Source organism: Engystomops pustulosus, chromosome 4 (assembly GCF_040894005.1).
Source record: "Engystomops pustulosus chromosome 4, aEngPut4.maternal, whole genome shotgun sequence".
Taxonomy (NCBI): Eukaryota; Metazoa; Chordata; class Amphibia; order Anura; family Leptodactylidae; genus Engystomops; species Engystomops pustulosus.
This window is the reverse complement of record NC_092414.1, coordinates 180,478,727-180,498,556: the sequence shown is the minus strand read 5'-3', so window position 1 is coordinate 180,498,556 and position 19,830 is coordinate 180,478,727. Positions and strand designations below refer to the sequence as shown.

Here is a 19,830-nt window from a genome sequence, read left to right as displayed (position 1 = left end):
TAATTGTTGCTCTGATTCATCCTAGACTACTGTAACTGTATAGATGTACAATCTTCTCAGCTCCTCCTGCTCTATAACATGCTGCCTGCAGATAGAACACTGTGTACACTTTGCTCAGCTCCGTTTTCTCAGTAACACACTTGTCTGTAGGTAGGACACTTTGTTCCTGCTCAATCTGTTTAGCTCCTCTTGACCTATAATATGCTACCTGCAGATAGGACTACATCTACAAAGTACCATAATGAGGATTCTATGGAAAAACTCATAGTCACATAATTGTTACTGCAAATGATTTAACCCCTTCACGACTTGGCCTTTTTTAGTTTTTTCACTTCCATTTTTCACACCCCACCTTCAAAAATCTATAACTTTTTTATTTTTCCACATAAAGAGCTCTGTTATGGCTTATTTTCTGCGTAACAAATTGCACTTCGTAGTGACGGTATTTAATATTCCATGGCGCGTACTGGGAAGCGGGAAAAAAATTCCAAATGCAGTGAAAATGGTGAAAAAACACATTTGCGACGTTTTCTTGTGGGCTTGGATTTCACAGCTTTCACTCTGCGTCCCAAATGACATGTCTACTTTATTCTTTGGGTTGCTACGATCACAGGGATACCACATTTGTGCAGGTTTTATAATGTTTTCATACATTTAAAAAAATTAAAACCTCCTGTACAAAATTTTTTTTTTGATTTTGCCATCTTCTGGCGCTAATAACTTTTTCATACTTTGGTGTACGAAGCTGTGGGTGGTGTCATTTTTTGCGACTTTTGATGGCGTTTTCATTGCTATCATTGTTAGGACTGTGCGACCTTTTGATCACTTTTTATTAATTTTTTTATATTTTCCAAAATGGCAAAAAAATGTCATTTTTGACTTTGGACGCTATTTTCCGTTACGGGGTTAAATGCAGTGAAAAACCGTTATAATATTTTGATAGATCGGACATTTTCGGACGCGGTGATACCTAATGTGTTTATGATTTTTACTGTTTATTAATATTAATATCAGTTCTAGGGAAAGGGGGGTGATTTGAATTTTTAGGTTTTTTTAATATAATTTTTTTTTTTTTAACTTTTTTTTACTTTTACTTTAACTATTTTTCAGACTCCCTAGGGTACTTTAACCCTAGGTTGTCTGATCGATCCTACCATATACTGCCATACTGCAATATGGCAGTATATGGGGATTTTACTCCTCATTCATTACAATGTGCTGATAGCACATTGTAATGAATAGGTTAAAACGAGACAGCTTCGGGCCTTCGTGAGGCCCGATGCTGTCATGGCAACGGATCACCGCTCCCCGTGACGTCATCGGGGAGCGGAGATCCGCGCCAAGATGGCGGCGCCCATGCGGCGCCATCTTTTTGAAGCCTCCGGCAGCATTGCCGGAGGCGATCGCGGTGAAAGCACCCGCGATCGGTGCTAGCACCGATCGCGGGTGTTACCGGTAAGCCTTTGCTGCAATATGCAGCAAAGACTTACCGGCTATGGAGAGGGCTCGGCCCGCGAGCCCTCTCCATGCACCGGGACCCGGCGCGCGCCGTACTAGTACGGCGCGCGTCGGGAAGGGGTTAAAGGACATCTACCACCAGGATCAAGGAATGTAAACCAATCACATTTAGATAGTGGTGTGTGCCCCCTCTGTCAGGGTACACTCTTCTTGTAGCTTCTTATGCCCTGTTTTTTAAATCAAAAAGGGTGTTAAAATTTATGCAAATGAGCCCCTCAGACTCATTTGCATAATTTTAATTATTTTTTTCCCTTACAAACAAATGCTAAAGGAGGAGCAGATCCTTCCAACCTGGGCACACACCAGCATGTATGTGTGGTTGGTTTACAATCCTTGACCCTGGTGGTAGATTTCCTGTAGGAATCATAATTCCTCATAAAGTGAAATACTATAGGCTGCAAGAATCTGGCAATAAAAGACATTGGCGGAGGACAACTCATAAAATATTTCCCCCATTACCATTATGTATAGAAGATGATCATAATCAAGGTGTGGAAAAAAGATGGCCGGCAAGTCATCAGTATGGCCAGCAAGTAATCTAGTAATGGACTGTGCAGTGTGTTAATCTTTATATAAAAATATATCTTTTATTCTGATATGAAACTTATGAATCTGAGTCATAGTTGCATTGCCTTGCATGCTCTATAGGAGGTAAATGTTAGAGCAGACTTTCTGTATGATACATGCTATGGGAGGGTCATGGACACTCAATATGGGATCTACACAGCTGAGTGTACAAGGTCATTGTAATGGTGGCTGGGCACACCCAACATAGGGTCATGGTGATGACCTACCACAAGGTCAGCGTTGTGGTAACCTATCCAGCTGTATGGGATCATTTCTATGCTGACCTAGCATGCTTTAGTCAAGGTCATCTCTATGCTGAGTGTGCACTCCCCGGATTGGGTCATAACAGCTTTGAGCTCTCCTGGGGTGACTCGGAATCTTAAGTCACATTCCACTGCAGATCCACAAGCGAGTTTGAAACTAGTCCAGGCTTTTTTTTTTACAGACCTTTTCTTTTTCTGTAGAGAAATAAATATCCCTGAAGTCTTTTGGAATAACAGTTTCTTGCTCTTATATACAAGAAGTAATATGACCCACAGAAGACAAAAGATTTTTACATTTTGAAGAGAAACCCGGCGTACGGTTGACCCACAGTCGGGAAGACCTTACCCACAAGACTATGACTGCATCCGTTTTCTATAGACGATATGTTGTATTTTTAACAACTAACAATCTCCTCTTTTTTGTATTCAATAAAGTGATGGTGAGGTGGGGGGGGGGGGGGTTAGATGGTGGGAGAGAGTCTGAGGTGTTCGGGTAGCAAGTTTCTGAGAATCAAGAAGCACAAGGAAAATTGTGGGGATGTTATGAGGAGCAGAGGAGAGATCAAAAATTATATTTTTAGAGCCTAGATACTTGGACCGATTTATTAAGACCAGTGATTATAACCACCTCTTCCCTGTTTGTAATTCTCTTTCCCGCCAGCAGATTGCCTTCAATTTTTCTTTAATAAAAGTGACAAAATTCTGATTCAGGCATGGTATGCCTAACACTGACATATAATAATATGCAATTACGTTTTCCGGGATGGAATAATGAAAACCTTGCCTCTTGACAACATTGTAAGGCAGCCCTATTAACAAATAGCACGACTTTTTCAGGAATCCTAATCACATGATAATAACCAAACCAGTATTTCTATTATATAAGGAACAGACTCACAATTGTGGGCAACACTTTTTCAATATGATTCGAGGTGACTTTGGCATGGTCTTCGTAAGGAGTCTTCTTACTTCTCAGACCTAGTCAGACCTTTCATTATGCTAAACCAATTCCCTTCACTGATGAGATGCAAAGACATCAAAACAGTCTACAATTGGGAGTCTGATCCTTACGGAAAAAAATATACTGGTTCGGCTGTCATTCTGCATCATGTAAGTAAGTTTTCTGAAAAAGTCATGCTTTATGTAAAGGGGGCTGCCTTACAAGAGTTTTCCTTATCACAGTGATGGCGAACCTTTTAGCGATCGAGTGCCCAAACTGCAAGCCAAAACCCACTTATCTACCACAAAGTGCCAACATGGTAATTTAGAGCAATATAACCTACGTAAGGGCCAAATAATACTGCCACATGTTTACCACCACTATTAGTATGCATGACACAGACATCTACAGTGCACACATATACAGTATGCATAACACAGACATATACAGTGCACATATGTATACAGTATGCATAACACAGACATATACAGTGCACACATATATACAGTATGCATAACACAGACATATACAGTGCACAGATATATACAGTATGCATGACACAGATATATACAGTGCACACATATATACAGTATGCATAACACAGACATATACAGTGCACAGATATATACAGTGCACACATATATACAGTATGCATAACACAGACATATACAGTGCACAGATATATACAGTGCACACATATATACAGTATGCATAACACAGACATATACAGTGCACACATATATACAGTATGCATAACACAGACATATACAGTGCACAGATATATACAGTATGCATGACACAGATATATACAGTGCACACATATATACAGTATGCATAACACAGACATATACAGTGCACAGATATATACAGTGCACACATATATACAGTATGCATAACACAGACATATACAGTGCACAGATATATACAGTATGCATGACACAGATATATACAGTGCACACATATATACAGTATGCATAACACAGACATACAGTACACACATATATACAGTGTGCATAACACAGACATATATAGTGCACACATATATACAGTATGCATAACACAGACATACAGTACACACATATATACAGTGTGCATAACACAGACCTATATAGTGCACACATATATACAGTATGCATAACACAGACATATACAGTGCACAGATATATACAGTATGCATGACACAGATATATACAGTGCACACATATATACAGTATGCATAACACACACATATACAGTGCACACATATATACAGTGCACACATATATACAGTATGCATAACACAGACATATACAGTGCACAGATATATACAGTATGCATGACACAGATATATACAGTGCACACATATATACAGTATGCATAACACAGACATACACTACACACATATATACAGTGTGCATAACACAGACATATATAGTGCACACATATATACAGTATGCATAACACAGACATACAGTACACACATATATACAGTGTGCATAACACAGACATATATAGTGCACACATATATACAGTATGCATAACACAGACATATACAGTGCACATATGTATACAGTATGCATAACACAGACATATACAGTGCACACATATATACAGTATGCATAACACAGACATATACAGTGCACAGATATATACAGTATGCATGACACAGATATATACAGTGCACACATATATACAGTATGCATAACACAGACATATACAGTGCACAGATATATACAGTGCACACATATATACAGTATGCATAACACAGACATATATAGTGAACACATATATACAGTGTGCATAACACAGACATATATAGTGCACACATATATACAGTATGCATAACACAGACATATATAGTGAACACATATATACAGTGTGCATAACACAGACATATACAGTGCACACATATATACAGTATGCATAACACAGACATATACACTGCACATATATACAGTATGCATAACACAGACATATATAGTGCACACATATATACAGTATGCATAACACAGACATATATAGTGCACACATATATACAGTATGCATAACACAGACATATATAGTGAACACATATATACAGTGTGCATAACACAGATATATACAGTGCACACATATATACAGTATGCATAACACAGACATATACACTGCACATATATACAGTATGCATAACACAGACATATATAGTGCACACATATATACAGTATGCATAACACAGACATATATAGTGCACACATATACAGTATGCATAACACAGACATATACAGTGCACACATATATACAGTATGCATAACACAGACATATACAGTGCACACATATATACAGTATGCATAACACAGACATATACAGTGCACACATATATACAATATGCATAACACAGACATACAGTGCACACATATATACAGTATGCATAACACAGACATATACAGTACACACATATATACAATATGCATAACACAGACATACAGTACACACATATATACAGTATGCACAACACAGACATATACAGTACACACATATATACAATATGCATAACACAGACATATACAGTACACACATATACACAGTATGCATAACACAGACATATACAGTACACACATATATACAGTATGCACAACACAGACATACAGTACACACATATATACAGTATGCATTCACAGACATATACACACAAATATGCACAGCACAGATACAGACACACACATATACTTATATACACATAACACAGACATAAACACACACAAGTGCATAACAAAGACATATTATATATCTGTGTTATGCATATGTGTGTAAATGTCACATATACACACACATATATGCATAGCACAGGTATATATGTGAACTGTATAAACAAATTGTAGACACTGTACAACTTACAGTTATCTATGAGGAAGGCACACAGCAGCCTCTGGATGTTCCGGGTCACAGCATCCCCCTCCCCCTCTCTCTCTGTCCCGGCTCCACTTCACGTCTCCTAGTAGGAGGGGGAGGTACAAGCTCTCCATGCTGCTTCCTGCTCCCAGCGCTGCACTGATCTTCTTATATAGCAGCGCTCCTCTGACAGGAGCACAGACATCATGCACCCGGCTGTGGGCTGCATCTGAGGGGCCCGCAGGTCCTCAGTTTAGAAGAACTGCATCTACCCCGTGCAGTGTGACCTGCCTGCTCTGTATCTGAGCGCAAGGTGCAGATGCTGTTTTTCTAAACTGTGGACCTGCGGGCCTCTGCACACGGTGGAGGATGATGGCATGCGTGCCAGCAGAGAGGGCTCTGCGTGCCCTGTCTGGCACGCGTGCCATAGGTTCGCCACCACTGCCTTATCACATCCTGGAAAATGTATTTGCATATTTCCCACAATCCCCCAGTGGAGCATCAAAGGCTGTAAGTCTCCAGAGGTGGTTTGAATTGGCAAAGTTTACATAAGAAATCGTCTTACTTTCCAGACTGACAAATAAGACATGATTATTTGGACCTATATGTTGAATCTAATCCAATGGGCCAAGTCACCGAGTTCCTTACAGTCATCATCTTAAATCCTATAAATGTGTGAAGGATGCTACTCTCCTCTTGTCTACCGACATGACCCGTGTAGGTAACACCTGGGCCGCCCTGACTACTGGACATGCCCCGTGTAGGTTACACCTGGGCCGCCCTGACTACTGGACATGCCCCGTGTAGGTTACACCGGGGCCGCCCTGACTACTGGACATGCCCCGTGTAGGTTACACCTGGGCCGCCCTGTCTACTGGACATGCCCCGTGTAGGTTACACCTGGGCCGCCCTGACTACTGGACATGCCCCGTGTAGGTTACACCTGGGCCGCCCTGACTACTGGACATGCCCCGTGTAGGTTACACCTGGGCCGCCCTGACTACTGGACATGCCCCGTGTAGGTTACACCTGGGCCGCCCTGACTACTGGACATGCCCCGTGTAGGTTACACCTGGGCCGCCCTGACTACTGGACAAGCCCCGGATCGTGTGGTGTATGTGTAGAGAGAGAAGCCGAGGTCTATACTCTACAACTCATTGTGAATGTCCATAAACAAAAGCGGAGTAGTATCCTGGGGCAAGAAGCTGATGAAGCTTTCCCATATTGGCATCCCATATTATCAGTGCTGTACTAAAATATCCTGTCTGGATTGTATTAAGAAATGACCAAATATGACCTTGTATGCAGGTGTATTACTCCAGAATGCCTCCTATGCAATCCATCACTTATAGAAGGATTGGAGGTTCTGTCTGCAAGCTGAAAAATTGTTAAGGTTATACAGAACATGACCCTTACATTCCCAGCCGAGTATAATGTACAGGCAGTCCCCGGGTTATGTACAAGATAGATTCTGTAGGTTTGTTCTTAAGTTGAGTTTGTATGTAAGTTGGAACTGTATATTTTATTATTGTAACCCCAGTCAAAATTTTTTTGGCCTCTGTGACGATTGTATTTAAAAAATGTTGGGATGCCATCAGAACCAGGATTAACAATAAAGATTCATCACAGACACCTTATATAACTGTTATAGCTGTTTATTGTAGCATAGGGCTGAAGTACAGTAAATGACCAAAATCCAGAGGTCCGTTTGTAACTATGGATCTTCTGTAAGTCGGGTGATCTTAAAGAGAACCCGTCAGGCAAAATAACCCCCTTAACTATTAGCTATTTTCATAAACTGCCATTAGAAAGCATTGCCTCTATCCCTTCATTGTCCCTCTACATGCCTGTAAACCTAAGCAATGAGGTCCTAAAGCTGTATGCAAATGACCTGTGAAATGTCCAATGAGTCATTAGCATATTCAAGCTGTATTCATGAGTGGGAGGTACAGCCACGCCCCCAGTGCATGACTGACAGCCTGTATAATGATGTGAGGCTGTATAATGATGTGCTTCCTGGTGCTGGTGCCCCCTACAGCCTGTGTGTGTATAGGAGAGATACAACAGCTCCAGGGTGCAGCCATGTTATAGCAGAACATGTCAGGCACTTGTGTAGCTGATGTCTGTGTCTCTGTATTAGGAGGATGCAGCATGTCAGCAGATGCAGCACAGACACTAGCAATGCTTTACTATACATTACACACAGACATGAGCAGGGGGAGGAGAGGGGAGGGGTAACAGGGGTGACATCACTGCCTCTGACCATGTGACTAGTCTCATTTACATAGTAAAGAAATGATGATTTTACAATGATTAATGTATGAAATAACTAGATAAAGGCTGGGATGGAATCCATGTGAGCTGCTCCAACAGGTAGAGGTGACAGAAATAGTGACAGAGACCTGATGACAGGTGTCCTTTAAGTAGGGGACCACCTGTATATTGTTACCTAGACCTCTTGTTAATGTCCAAGATTGGGGTCAGGTATCCAAAATTTGCATGTGAGCCAATAAGGTAATGGGAATGCCACATTTATCACTTTTTTTGGGTAAACCAATCCAATGAGACCCAAGTATTTCCTGAGAAAATTGGCGGATTAAGGCTACCAGACCTCCGGCTGTATAGACATTGCTGTTTATGCCATCTGTGTCTTAAAGATGCAGAAGCCATAGATTTGTTTCCTCACAGTGCAAACTTCATACGTTTGGTGGGTGAATTGCCCACATTATAACCCCCCATCAGTGTATACAGCACTGGCTTTGTCTATATGGCTTTGTCTATATGGATTTACATTTCATAATTAAAGTATAGTGTTATTTAGGCTAAAAAAACCTTGTGGTCACACATATCCGGCGATCTAGAGCCACCTCACATGAGAACTGTAGATGCCAGAATCAGGATTTGTTATACTTGTTACTCCAATATTAAATATTTTATATATTGGGATTGAGGGAACCTTATGTCTCTGTCTCCAAGACTCTGAGATAAGTGTCTAGTCATATATTGTTATAATAAAGAAATAGTATTACCCCCCTTGCTGCTGGCGAGGCTTGTCTGCTCTAGAACATATGGCTCCTTTAACAAGTCTGTACTGTTTTATCAGCAAGCCAAAACCTCTGGGGAAAGGAGAGAAGAAAAAAAAAGAATCCTAACCAAATAAATACAAAAGCTTCTTAACAGGAAACAGGCTGGAAAGAGTCAGGGAGACAGCAGTAAAAGGGTCTCTTTCACACAGGCCTCTTGGCTTCCCATTAGGGCTGATTTGAATAAACATTGGCCTGGTCAGGAGGCTGCCTTCTCCTAAAACTCATTTCGCTGTTGAGAAGGGTCGCTTGTCTCCTTTGTGAGTACTGGCGTATGGATGGAGCCGTCACCCCTGCTCACTTCACCGTTTAGTGGAAAGATGAAGGGATTCTTGTGTCTCCATGTTTTTATCCAGGAGTGTAATCCCAAACCGTCATGCACAGCCCTTTCCAAACTCAATTTCCTTTCTACTTTGGCTGTCGCGATCCATAATTCTTACCATGCCGCTATCTTCCAGACCTCCATAATAAGTGTACACAAGAAACTTCTACATACATTACATACAGGCAATGGCTTACAAGGGGTTAAAATCATTCTTTACTTTGCTAAGGCTTATGTAAAACAGTTTTAGCCCATGTTTTTTTATTTTTTACTCTTTTACTGAATCTTCTACTGAATCCTCTGGGAAAATGTGCAGAAATACAGATTCACTGGGAGGGGTATGCCAGAAAATATCCAAACCCTGAAATAGTCGCAATGCTGTGCAAACTGCCAGGAGTTGCGATTATTATCCCCTTTATGTCAATTCGAAAGGAGGCCAAGCAGGCGGGGCCAGTGGCAGAGTGGGACAACGTAGGGCGTTCTTACACTGCACCTACACAATCGAGATCGTCTGCAAACTTTCATGACCGAAAGTTCACAAGTTACAACGCAATTCTATACCAGGCAGTGGTGGCGTATTATAAATGTCCCCCACTGTGTTACATTCCACACTGTGTGCACAAAAAATTCAGAAGCAGGCTTATCTTGAAGCTGTCGGCACAGAAACACATGATCCTGGTAAAATCTCACCCACTGTGCTTGTACTGTAGATCAGAGTACACCCAAAACGGGGCATCCAGGACTAGAAAATTGTTGAAATATGGTTGGGGGTTGTAATAAAACAATAAACATCTTACGCTCACCTCCCTCGATGCTCCCGTTTCCTGAAGCACCGCCGATTACTGCCAGCCTCTTTTTTTTTTATAAAGGACAGCAGTGATGTGTTGTGGATAGTGTGTGCGCTATTGCATCTTGAATCTCCTGCTGAAGTGGTGCGCGTTCTGTGGATGTGACATCAATGACCTCTGTTTACGAACAGGAGCCGACAGTAAAGGGCACCTCCGCGGGTGAACGGGAGCTCTGAGAGAGGAGAGAATAAGATGTTTATTGTTTTAATACAACACCAAACAAAAATATATCAACTTTATTCAACGCCTTCCAGCTACTGACAACTTTGTGGCAGCAAAATCACTAAGAATCTTAAGTAAAGCATCTACTCCCTTATTTCCCTCCTTCTTTCTCCTGTAGTGAGCAGTGTATATGAAATTCCATAATATATAATAATAGCCACAGCATAAAGAAAGGAATGGACACTAAAGATGAACTCATTCAATACTCTTTCCATATCCACAGAGAATATGATGATTAAGCTCTGTAAGGAGTCACTCTCCGGTGACTCTCTGTAAAGAGTTAAGTCATTAGACAATTTATCAGCCTCCTTTATCTCTGGAGAACATGACAGAAAGCTGATCATCTACACAACCTGCTTAAATAGGGAAGAAAGGCACTGGAGAAAGAAGGTCATAGGAACAGATTTCTTTAATAAAGTACGTTACATAGTTTACAATTATCATCTGCTGTATATATTCATATAATTTTGGTGAAAGTTTAGTGATGCCTTAAGTAAAACAGCCTCTCTGTGCTGTTTTTCTGCTCCTTCTTTCTCCTGTAATGAGCTGTATACCGGAAGTTCCATATTTGAAGTTACGGTTTAATTTGATATTTTCCAATTTTTTTCAAGTATCGGTATATAAGAAAAAAATCTGTGAAAACTGTCAGGAAGATTGAAAAGCCGTAAAAAAATTAGAATATAAATAATAATCATAATAATTTTTATTTATATAGCGCACACAGATTACGCAGCGCTGCACAGAGCTTGCCAAATTAGTCCCTGTCCCCATGAGGCTCACAATCTAATCAACCTAGCAGTATGTTTTTTGGAGTGTGGGAGGAAACTGGAGGACCCCCACGCAAAGACAGAGAGAACATACAAACTCTTCGCAGATGTTGACCTGGGTGGTACTTGAACCCAGGACCCCAGCGCTGCAAGGCTGTAGTGCTAGCTATACAGCCAGTTTCAAAAAGAGTTGTTTTGGCATACAATGTACAGAATACACTAGACTTTGTTAGTTCCACTTCTGTTATGACACAGAGATACACACTCCAACCCCAAAAGTTTACACCCAATTTCCTTATTTGGGGAACGTAGTCTTCCCTCCGTCTTCATAAAATCTTTTGTATCACAATCTCCTTACCGTAGTGATTTTATATAATAGAATTCAGTATTCTCATGTAGTGGATCAAGTCTACACTTTGTCGGATCACATTTTTGGATGAAAATGTCACCCTTGTAAGTTTATCACAGTCATAAGTTTTCCTCATGTGTATTTTGTGCGTCTTGCCAATTTTTTTTTTTCCTTATTTTTCTTCCGTTATCTGAACCTTTCCCATAGACGTGGAATGTGCATTTCATTTTTAAACAATTCCGTTTTTATCCTTGTTTGAGTAATTCCTAACTCTCCCTGGTGTAATGTAGACAAGTCTTGTTATTGGGGTCAGGAGCTGGTCGCTGCTCGGAGGGAGAAGATGATGTTCTCTAATCCTGTTATGTTCTGGGCGTTCTTACAGTCATACCACCTTAAGAGACCACCATGAGAGGTTGTGGCTGTATTATTGTCCTCTATGGGTCTTTCCAAGCAGTCACCTGTCTCATTTTTAGGTGTAGACAGTCACACATGGTCTTTGCCCTATAAACAAAAAGTTCAGACTACATCAAAAGGATTTGTTAAGAGATTTGTGGCTGGTGGTTTACATTGTGAGCAGATGCATGATGGGTTTACAATGCAACGAGATAAACAACACAAAGCAGTTGGCTTTATTCGGTGCGCCTACAGTAAACAAATATGTAAGAGATACAATTATATTGTATGTGGTCAAAAGGACAACTAGAATGTGGAAAGTTTATAGACGACCCATCCTGGATGTGTTATTAAGTCCATTTGCATGTGGTGCGGAAAAATTTAAAAAAAATGGTTTCCTGTTAGAAAACATTCATAATCCTTAAAGGGGTTCTCTGGTAAATAAAGTTAAAGTTTGATATAAAATAACTTTGATATTTGATATAAAAGACTTAGAATGGGCTACAATTGAAACATTAGAAACCTGCAGAAGGAGCTTTGAGGATCACCATACTGCCCCCCCCCCTGCAAGTTTCTACTTCCTGTTACTTTTTGAAACACAGGAAGTAGATGCACAGCCAATCACAGACTAAATGATGTCTAATGGATTTCTGTGCAAATTGGTTGATGTAGTAGATTAAACTGATAACTTACTAAAGTCTCCATCAATGGACAATGAGCAGAAGGAAACAAACTCAAAGTGGATCTCCTCCTTGTGCTGATTCATGTTCCGCATTCCCTACCCTGGGATAGGAGGGCCAGAAATGTATAATTTAGAGAGATGGAGAACACTATCTGTCATCTGTTATGAACAAACCTAGCTCTAGGCAGTATTAAAGGGAACCTGTCATCAGAACTCCCGTTTTCTGAGTCCGCTGGGAGGCACACAAACTCTGTAGCGAGTTGCGTACCCACCTCACTGCCTGGCAACCTCTAGCGTGGTGCAGCGCATGCTTCATCTGTACATGTCCGCAAGAAGATGCTAACCACACACGCGCAAGAATTACCTGACATGGTCAACAAGAGTCAGAGGCGGGAAGATTACTGAGATGTGAGGAGGGGAGAATTAAGGGGAAGAGGGAGTAGTGAATTTTTTGGGGTTTTAATCTGGCTAATGATGTAGAGGTTTTCTGAAGGTAGGGGTTGAAACTTCTCCTCGCTGGACACAAAGAGTAGAGAGAACCAGTTAAACTTTGATCTAAGTTTATCAAATAACTAAACAAGCAGGGATTATTATAAAAACTGATAGAGAATGTGCTTACTTAATTGCCGATGTGGACATGGGAGACAAGGGGGTTCTGGTGACAGGTTCTCTTTAAGTAATGGCCCGGAGATCTCTGCAACCATACCTTTGTTTGTGTTTTTAGTAGCAGCAGGACTGTGAAATATGGCTTATATTTCAGGATTCTAGCTGGACTTGGATCACTTTGCCGCATTGGTGGGTGAGTTCTCTGGACTGTACACAGCACAGCCTCTCCCCGCTACTATGAAGCACTGCTATCGCTGCTTCCTTATGAGCATACAGCAGTTATTTCGGAAAGATGGACTGTGTTTAGTGAAGAGATTTCGCACACGATGCACCAGAGTGCTCCAAGTCCAGAAACAATCCTGGAATAAAAAATGCATTTCCAAAGTTATATTACACAGAGTTATGGTTACACATTCCTCCAGGGCCAGTACTAAACACTGGCTGCAGTTTTACATGGTCAGCTGATGACAGATTCCCTTTAAGGACCATTGGAAAGAGACACAGGGCGAGTGAAAGCTGGGAGCCGTCTCCTAGCACATCATAGCAGCTTCTGTGGCCTATTTTCTTCTTAATTAATGACAATTGTTATGTTTGGCATTAGTTCATCTAGGGATAGCGTAACATGTGGATGTCTATAAAATGTGGTTATTTCTTATGTGGTGTAGAATATTATTCAAGAATCTGACATTCGCTCCTTAAAGGAGTTTTACAATTTTACAGCTTTATTGGCATTGAAGGGTCAAGGGATTTCCACTCTGCCATAGATATCCAAAATGTGACCAGTGACCCTCCTGTGGACACCTGTGAGTCCTCCATGTAACGTGTGCACACAGTGAGCTCCTGCTATGTGACAGATACAGAGTAGGTGCAGCTGTTTTGCTGAGTGCAGGAAACTGGACATCCTCTCTTCCCAACCCAGAACTCAACACAACTTCTCCCCCCCCCCCCCCCCCCGTGTCACCGCATCTGTCCCTACTTCCCTCAGCAATGACAGATCTGTCCTTCTGTACAAATATACCTCTGCACCAATGACAATTAACTGGATGTGCGGCTGACCTTGTTGGAAGCAAATGTAACCGGATGAATGACTTAGAATTCACACGGCGCTAATGAGTTATATTACTACTAGTCTACTCATCTATGAGTTATATTACTACTAGTCTCCTCATCTATATGAGTTATATTACTACTAGTCTACTCATCTATGAGTTATATTACTACTACCCTGTTTCCCTGAAAATAAGACAGTGTCTTATATTAATTTTTGTTTCTAAAGAGGCGCTAGGTCTTATTTTTCCATGAACAAGAATTTACATTTATCGTTGAACAAAAAATCTACTTCTCTAACTTCTTTATGACTCTCCAAACTCTGAATTTCATACTGTTTTTCTTGTGACTCGATTTCTATTAGAATCATTGGCCCCAATCTCTAATGTTTAGTAAAAGAACTTTCCATAAATGTCCCTTCTTATCCTGGTAGCTGCTGGTATCACGTTTGCAGCACAACAGCCAGTGATTTACTTCCATGAATGTCACATCCTTCTGCAGCATCTAAAAGATTTACTAATACTAATGTATGGCGTGGGGGGAGCTGCCGCTATGGCGGCCGCTAGGTCTTATTTTCAGGGGAGGCCTTATATTTCTAAGCCTGAACAAAATTGTACTAGGTCTTACTTTCGGGGGATGTCTTATTTTAAGGGAAACAGGGTAGGAGACTAGTAGTAATATAACTCATTAGCGCCGTGTGAATTCTAAGTCATTCATCTATATGAGTTATATTACTACTAGTCTCCTCATCTATATGAGTTATATTACTACTAGTCTCCTCATCTATGAGTTATATTACTACTAGTCTCCTCATCTATATGAGTTATATTACTACTAGTCTCCTCATCTATGAGTTATATTACTACTAGTCTCCTCATCTATATGAGTTATATTACTACTAGTCTCCTCATCTATGAGTTAAATTACTACTAGTCTCCTCATCTATATGAGTTATATTACTACTAGTCTCCTCATCTATATGAGTTATATTACTAATAGTCTCCTCATCTATGAGTTATATTACTACTAGTCTCCTCATCTATATGAGTTATATTACTAATAGTCTCCTCATCTATGAGTTATATTACTACTAGTCTCCTCATCTATATGAGTTATATTACTAATAGTCTCCTCATCTATGAGTTAAATTACTACTAGTCTCCTCATCTATATGAGTTATATTACTACTAGTCTCCTCATCTATATGAGTTATATTACTAATAGTCTCCTCATCTATGAGTTATATTACTACTAGTCTCCTCATCTATATGAGTTATATTACTAATAGTCTCCTCATCTATGAGTTATATTACTACTAGTCTCCTCATCTATATGAGTTATATTACTAATAGTCTCCTCATCTATGAGTTATATTACTACTAGTCTCCTCATCTATGAGTTATATTACTACTAGTCTCCTCATCTATATGAGTTATATTACTAATAGTCTCCTCATCTATATGAGTTATATTACTACTAGTCTCCTCATCTATATGAGTTATATTACTACTAGTCTCCTCATCTATGAGTTATATTACTACTAGTCTCCTCATCTATATGAGTTATATTACTACTAGTCTCCTCATCTATGAGTTAAATTACTACTAGTCTCCTCATCTATATGAGTTATATTACTACTAGTCTCCTCATCTATATGAGTTATATTACTAATAGTCTCCTCATCTATGAGTTATATTACTACTAGTCTCCTCATCTATATGAGTTATATTACTAATAGTCTCCTCATCTATGAGTTATATTACTACTAGTCTCCTCATCTATATGAGTTATATTACTAATAGTCTCCTCATCTATGAGTTAAATTACTACTAGTCTCCTCATCTATATGAGTTATATTACTACTAGTCTCCTCATCTATATGAGTTATATTACTACTAGTCTCCTCATCTATATGAGTTATATTACTACTAGTCTCCTCATCTATGAGTTATATTACTACTAGTCTCCTCATCTATATGAGTTATATTACTAATAGTCTCCTCATCTATGAGTTATATTACTACTAGTCTCCTCATCTATATGAGTTATATTACTAATAGTCTCCTCATCTATGAGTTATATTACTACTAGTCTCCTCATCTATGAGTTATATTACTACTAGTCTCCTCATCTATATGAGTTATATTACTAATAGTCTCCTCATCTATGAGTTATATTACTACTAGTCTCCTCATCTATATGAGTTATATTACTAATAGTCTCCTCATCTATGAGTTATATTACTACTAGTCTCCTCATCTATGAGTTATATTACTACTAGTCTCCTCATCTATATGAGTTATATTACTAATAGTCTCCTCATCTATATGAGTTATATTACTACTAGTCTCCTCATCTATATGAGTTATATTACTACTAGTCTCCTCATCTATATGAGTTATATTACTACTAGTCTCCTCGTCTATATGAGTTATATTACTACTAGTCTCCTCATCTATGAGTTATATTACTACTAGTCTCCTCATCTATGAGTTATATTACTACTAGTCTCCTCATCTATTAGTTATATTACTAATAGTCTCCTCATCTATATGAGTTATATTACTAATAGTCTCCTCATCTATATGAGTTATATTACTAATAGTCTCCTCATCTATATGAGTTATATATTACTACTAGTCTCCTCATCTATGAGTTATATTACTACTAGTCTCCTCATCTATATGAGTTATATTACTACTAGTCTCCTCATCTATATGAGTTATATTACTACTAGTCTCCTCATCTATATGAGTTATATTACTACTAGTCTCCTCGTCGATATGAGTTATATTACTACTAGTCTCCTCATCTATATGAGTTATATTACTACTAGTCTCCTCATCTATGAGTTATATTACTACTAGTCTCCTCATCTATATGAGTTATATTACTACTAGTCTCCTCATCTATGAGTTATATTACTAATAGTCTCCTCATCTATGAGTTAAATTACTAATAGTCTCCTCATCTATGAGTTATATTACTACTAGTCTCCTCATCTATATGAGTAATATTACTACTAGTCTCCTCATCTATTAGTCATATTACTAATAGTCTCCTCATCTATATGAGTTATATTACTACTAGTCTCCTCATCTATATGAGTTATATTACTAATAGTCTCCTCATCTATATGAGTTATATTACTACTAGTCTCCTCATCTATATGAGTTATATTACTACTAGTCTCCTCATCTATATGAGTTATATTACTAATAGTCTCCTCATCTATATGAGTTATATTACTACTAGTCTCCTCATCTATATGAGTTATATTACTACTAGTCTCCTCATCTATGAGTTATATTACTACTAGTCTCCTCATCTATTAGTTATATTACTACTAGTCTCCTCATCTATGAGTTATATTACTACTAGTCTCCTCATCTATATGAGTTATATTACTACTAATCTCCTCATCTATATGAGTTATATTACTACTAGTCTCCTCATCTATGAGTTATATTACTACTAGTCTCCTCATCTATTAGTTATATTACTACTAGTCTCCTCATCTATGAGTTATATTACTACTAGTCTCCTCATCTATATGAGTTATATTACTACTAGTCTCCTCATCTATGAGTTATATTACTAATAGTCTCCTCATCTATGAGTTAAATTACTAATAGTCTCCTCATCTATGAGTTAAATTGCTACTAGTCTCCTCATCTATATGAGTTATATTACTACTAGTCTCCTCATCTATATGAGTTATATTACTACTAGTCTCCTCATCTATATGAGTTATATTACTACTAGTCTCCTCATCTATATGAGTTATATTACTACTAGTCTCCTCATCTATGAGTTATATTACTAATAGTCTCCTCATCTATGAGTTAAATTACTAATAGTCTCCTCATCTATGAGTTATATTACTAATAGTCTCCTCATCTATGAGTTATATTACTACTAGTCTCCTCATCTATATGAGTAATATTACTACTAGTCTCCTCATCTATTAGTCATATTACTACTAGTCTCCTCATCTATATGAGTTATATTACTACTAGTCTCCTCATCTATATGAGTTATATTACTAATAGTCTCCTCATCTATATGAGTTATATTACTACTAGTCTCCTCATCTATATGAGTTATATTACTACTAGTCTCCTCATCTATATGAGTTATATTACTAATAGTCTCCTCATCTATATGAGTTATATTACTACTAGTCTCCTCATCTATATGAGTTATATTACTACTAGTCTCCTCATCTATATGAGTTATATTACTACTAGTCTCCTCATCTATGAGTTATATTACTACTAGTCTCCTCATCTATTAGTTATATTACTACTAGTCTCCTCGTCGATATGAGTTATATTACTAATAGTCTCCTCATCTATGAGTTATATTACTACTAGTCTCCTCATCTATATGAGTTATATTACTAATAGTCTCCTCATCTATGAGTTATATTACTACTAGTCTCCTCATCTATATGAGTTATATTACTAATAGTCTCCTCATCTATGAGTTATATTACTACTAGTCTCCTCATCTATATGAGTTATATTACTACTAGTCTCCTCATCTATATGAGTTATATTACTACTAGTCTCCTCATCTATGAGTTATATTACTACTAGTCTCCTCATCTATTAGTTATATTACTACTAGTCTCCTCATCTATGAGTTATATTACTACTAGTCTCCTCATCTATATGAGTTATATTACTACTAGTCTCCTTATCTATGAGTTATATTACTAATAGTCTCCTCATCTATGAGTTAAATTACTAATAGTCTCCTCATCTATGAGTTAAATTGCTACTAGTCTCCTCATCTATATGAGTTATATTACTACTAGTCTCCTCATCTATATGAGTTATATTACTACTAGTCTCCTCATCTATATGAGTTATATTACTACTAGTCTCCTCATCTATATGAGTTATATTACTACTAGTCTCCTCATCTATGAGTTATATTACTAATAGTCTCCTCATCTATTAGTTATATTACTAATAGTCTCCTCATCTATATGAGTTATATTACTAATAGTCTCCTCATCTATATGAGTTATATTACTACTAGTCTCCTCATCTATATGAGTTATATTACTACTAGTCTCCTCATCTATTAGTTATATTACTAATAGTCTCCTCATCTATATGAGTTATATTACTAATAGTCTCCTCATCTATATGAGTTATTTTACTAATAGTCTCCTCATCTATATGAGTTATATTACTACTAGTCTCCTCATCTATATGAGTTATATTACTAATAGTCTCCTCATCTATGAGTTATATTACTACTAGTCTCCTCATCTATATGAGTTATATATTACTACTAGTCTCCTCGTCTATATGAGTTATATTACTACTCGTCTCCTCGTCTATATGAGTTATATTACTACTA

At 38.4% G+C, this 19,830-nt stretch overlaps 1 protein-coding gene and 1 long non-coding RNA gene across 2 annotated transcripts in view; one reads left to right on the top strand and one right to left on the bottom strand.

Moving 5' to 3' along the window:
- ADGRA2 (adhesion G protein-coupled receptor A2) overlaps window positions 1-19,830 on the top strand; it is a 140,456-nt gene that overhangs the window by 18,427 nt on the left and 102,199 nt on the right. The gene's annotated exons all lie outside the window — the stretch shown is intronic.
- LOC140125715 (uncharacterized) overlaps window positions 1-19,830 on the bottom strand; it is a 52,015-nt gene that overhangs the window by 7,163 nt on the left and 25,022 nt on the right. Inside the window, exon 2 of the long non-coding RNA XR_011854710.1 lies at window positions 10,344-10,560. This is a non-coding gene — a long non-coding RNA (uncharacterized lncRNA). The remainder of the gene's footprint in view (window positions 1-10,343; window positions 10,561-19,830) is intronic.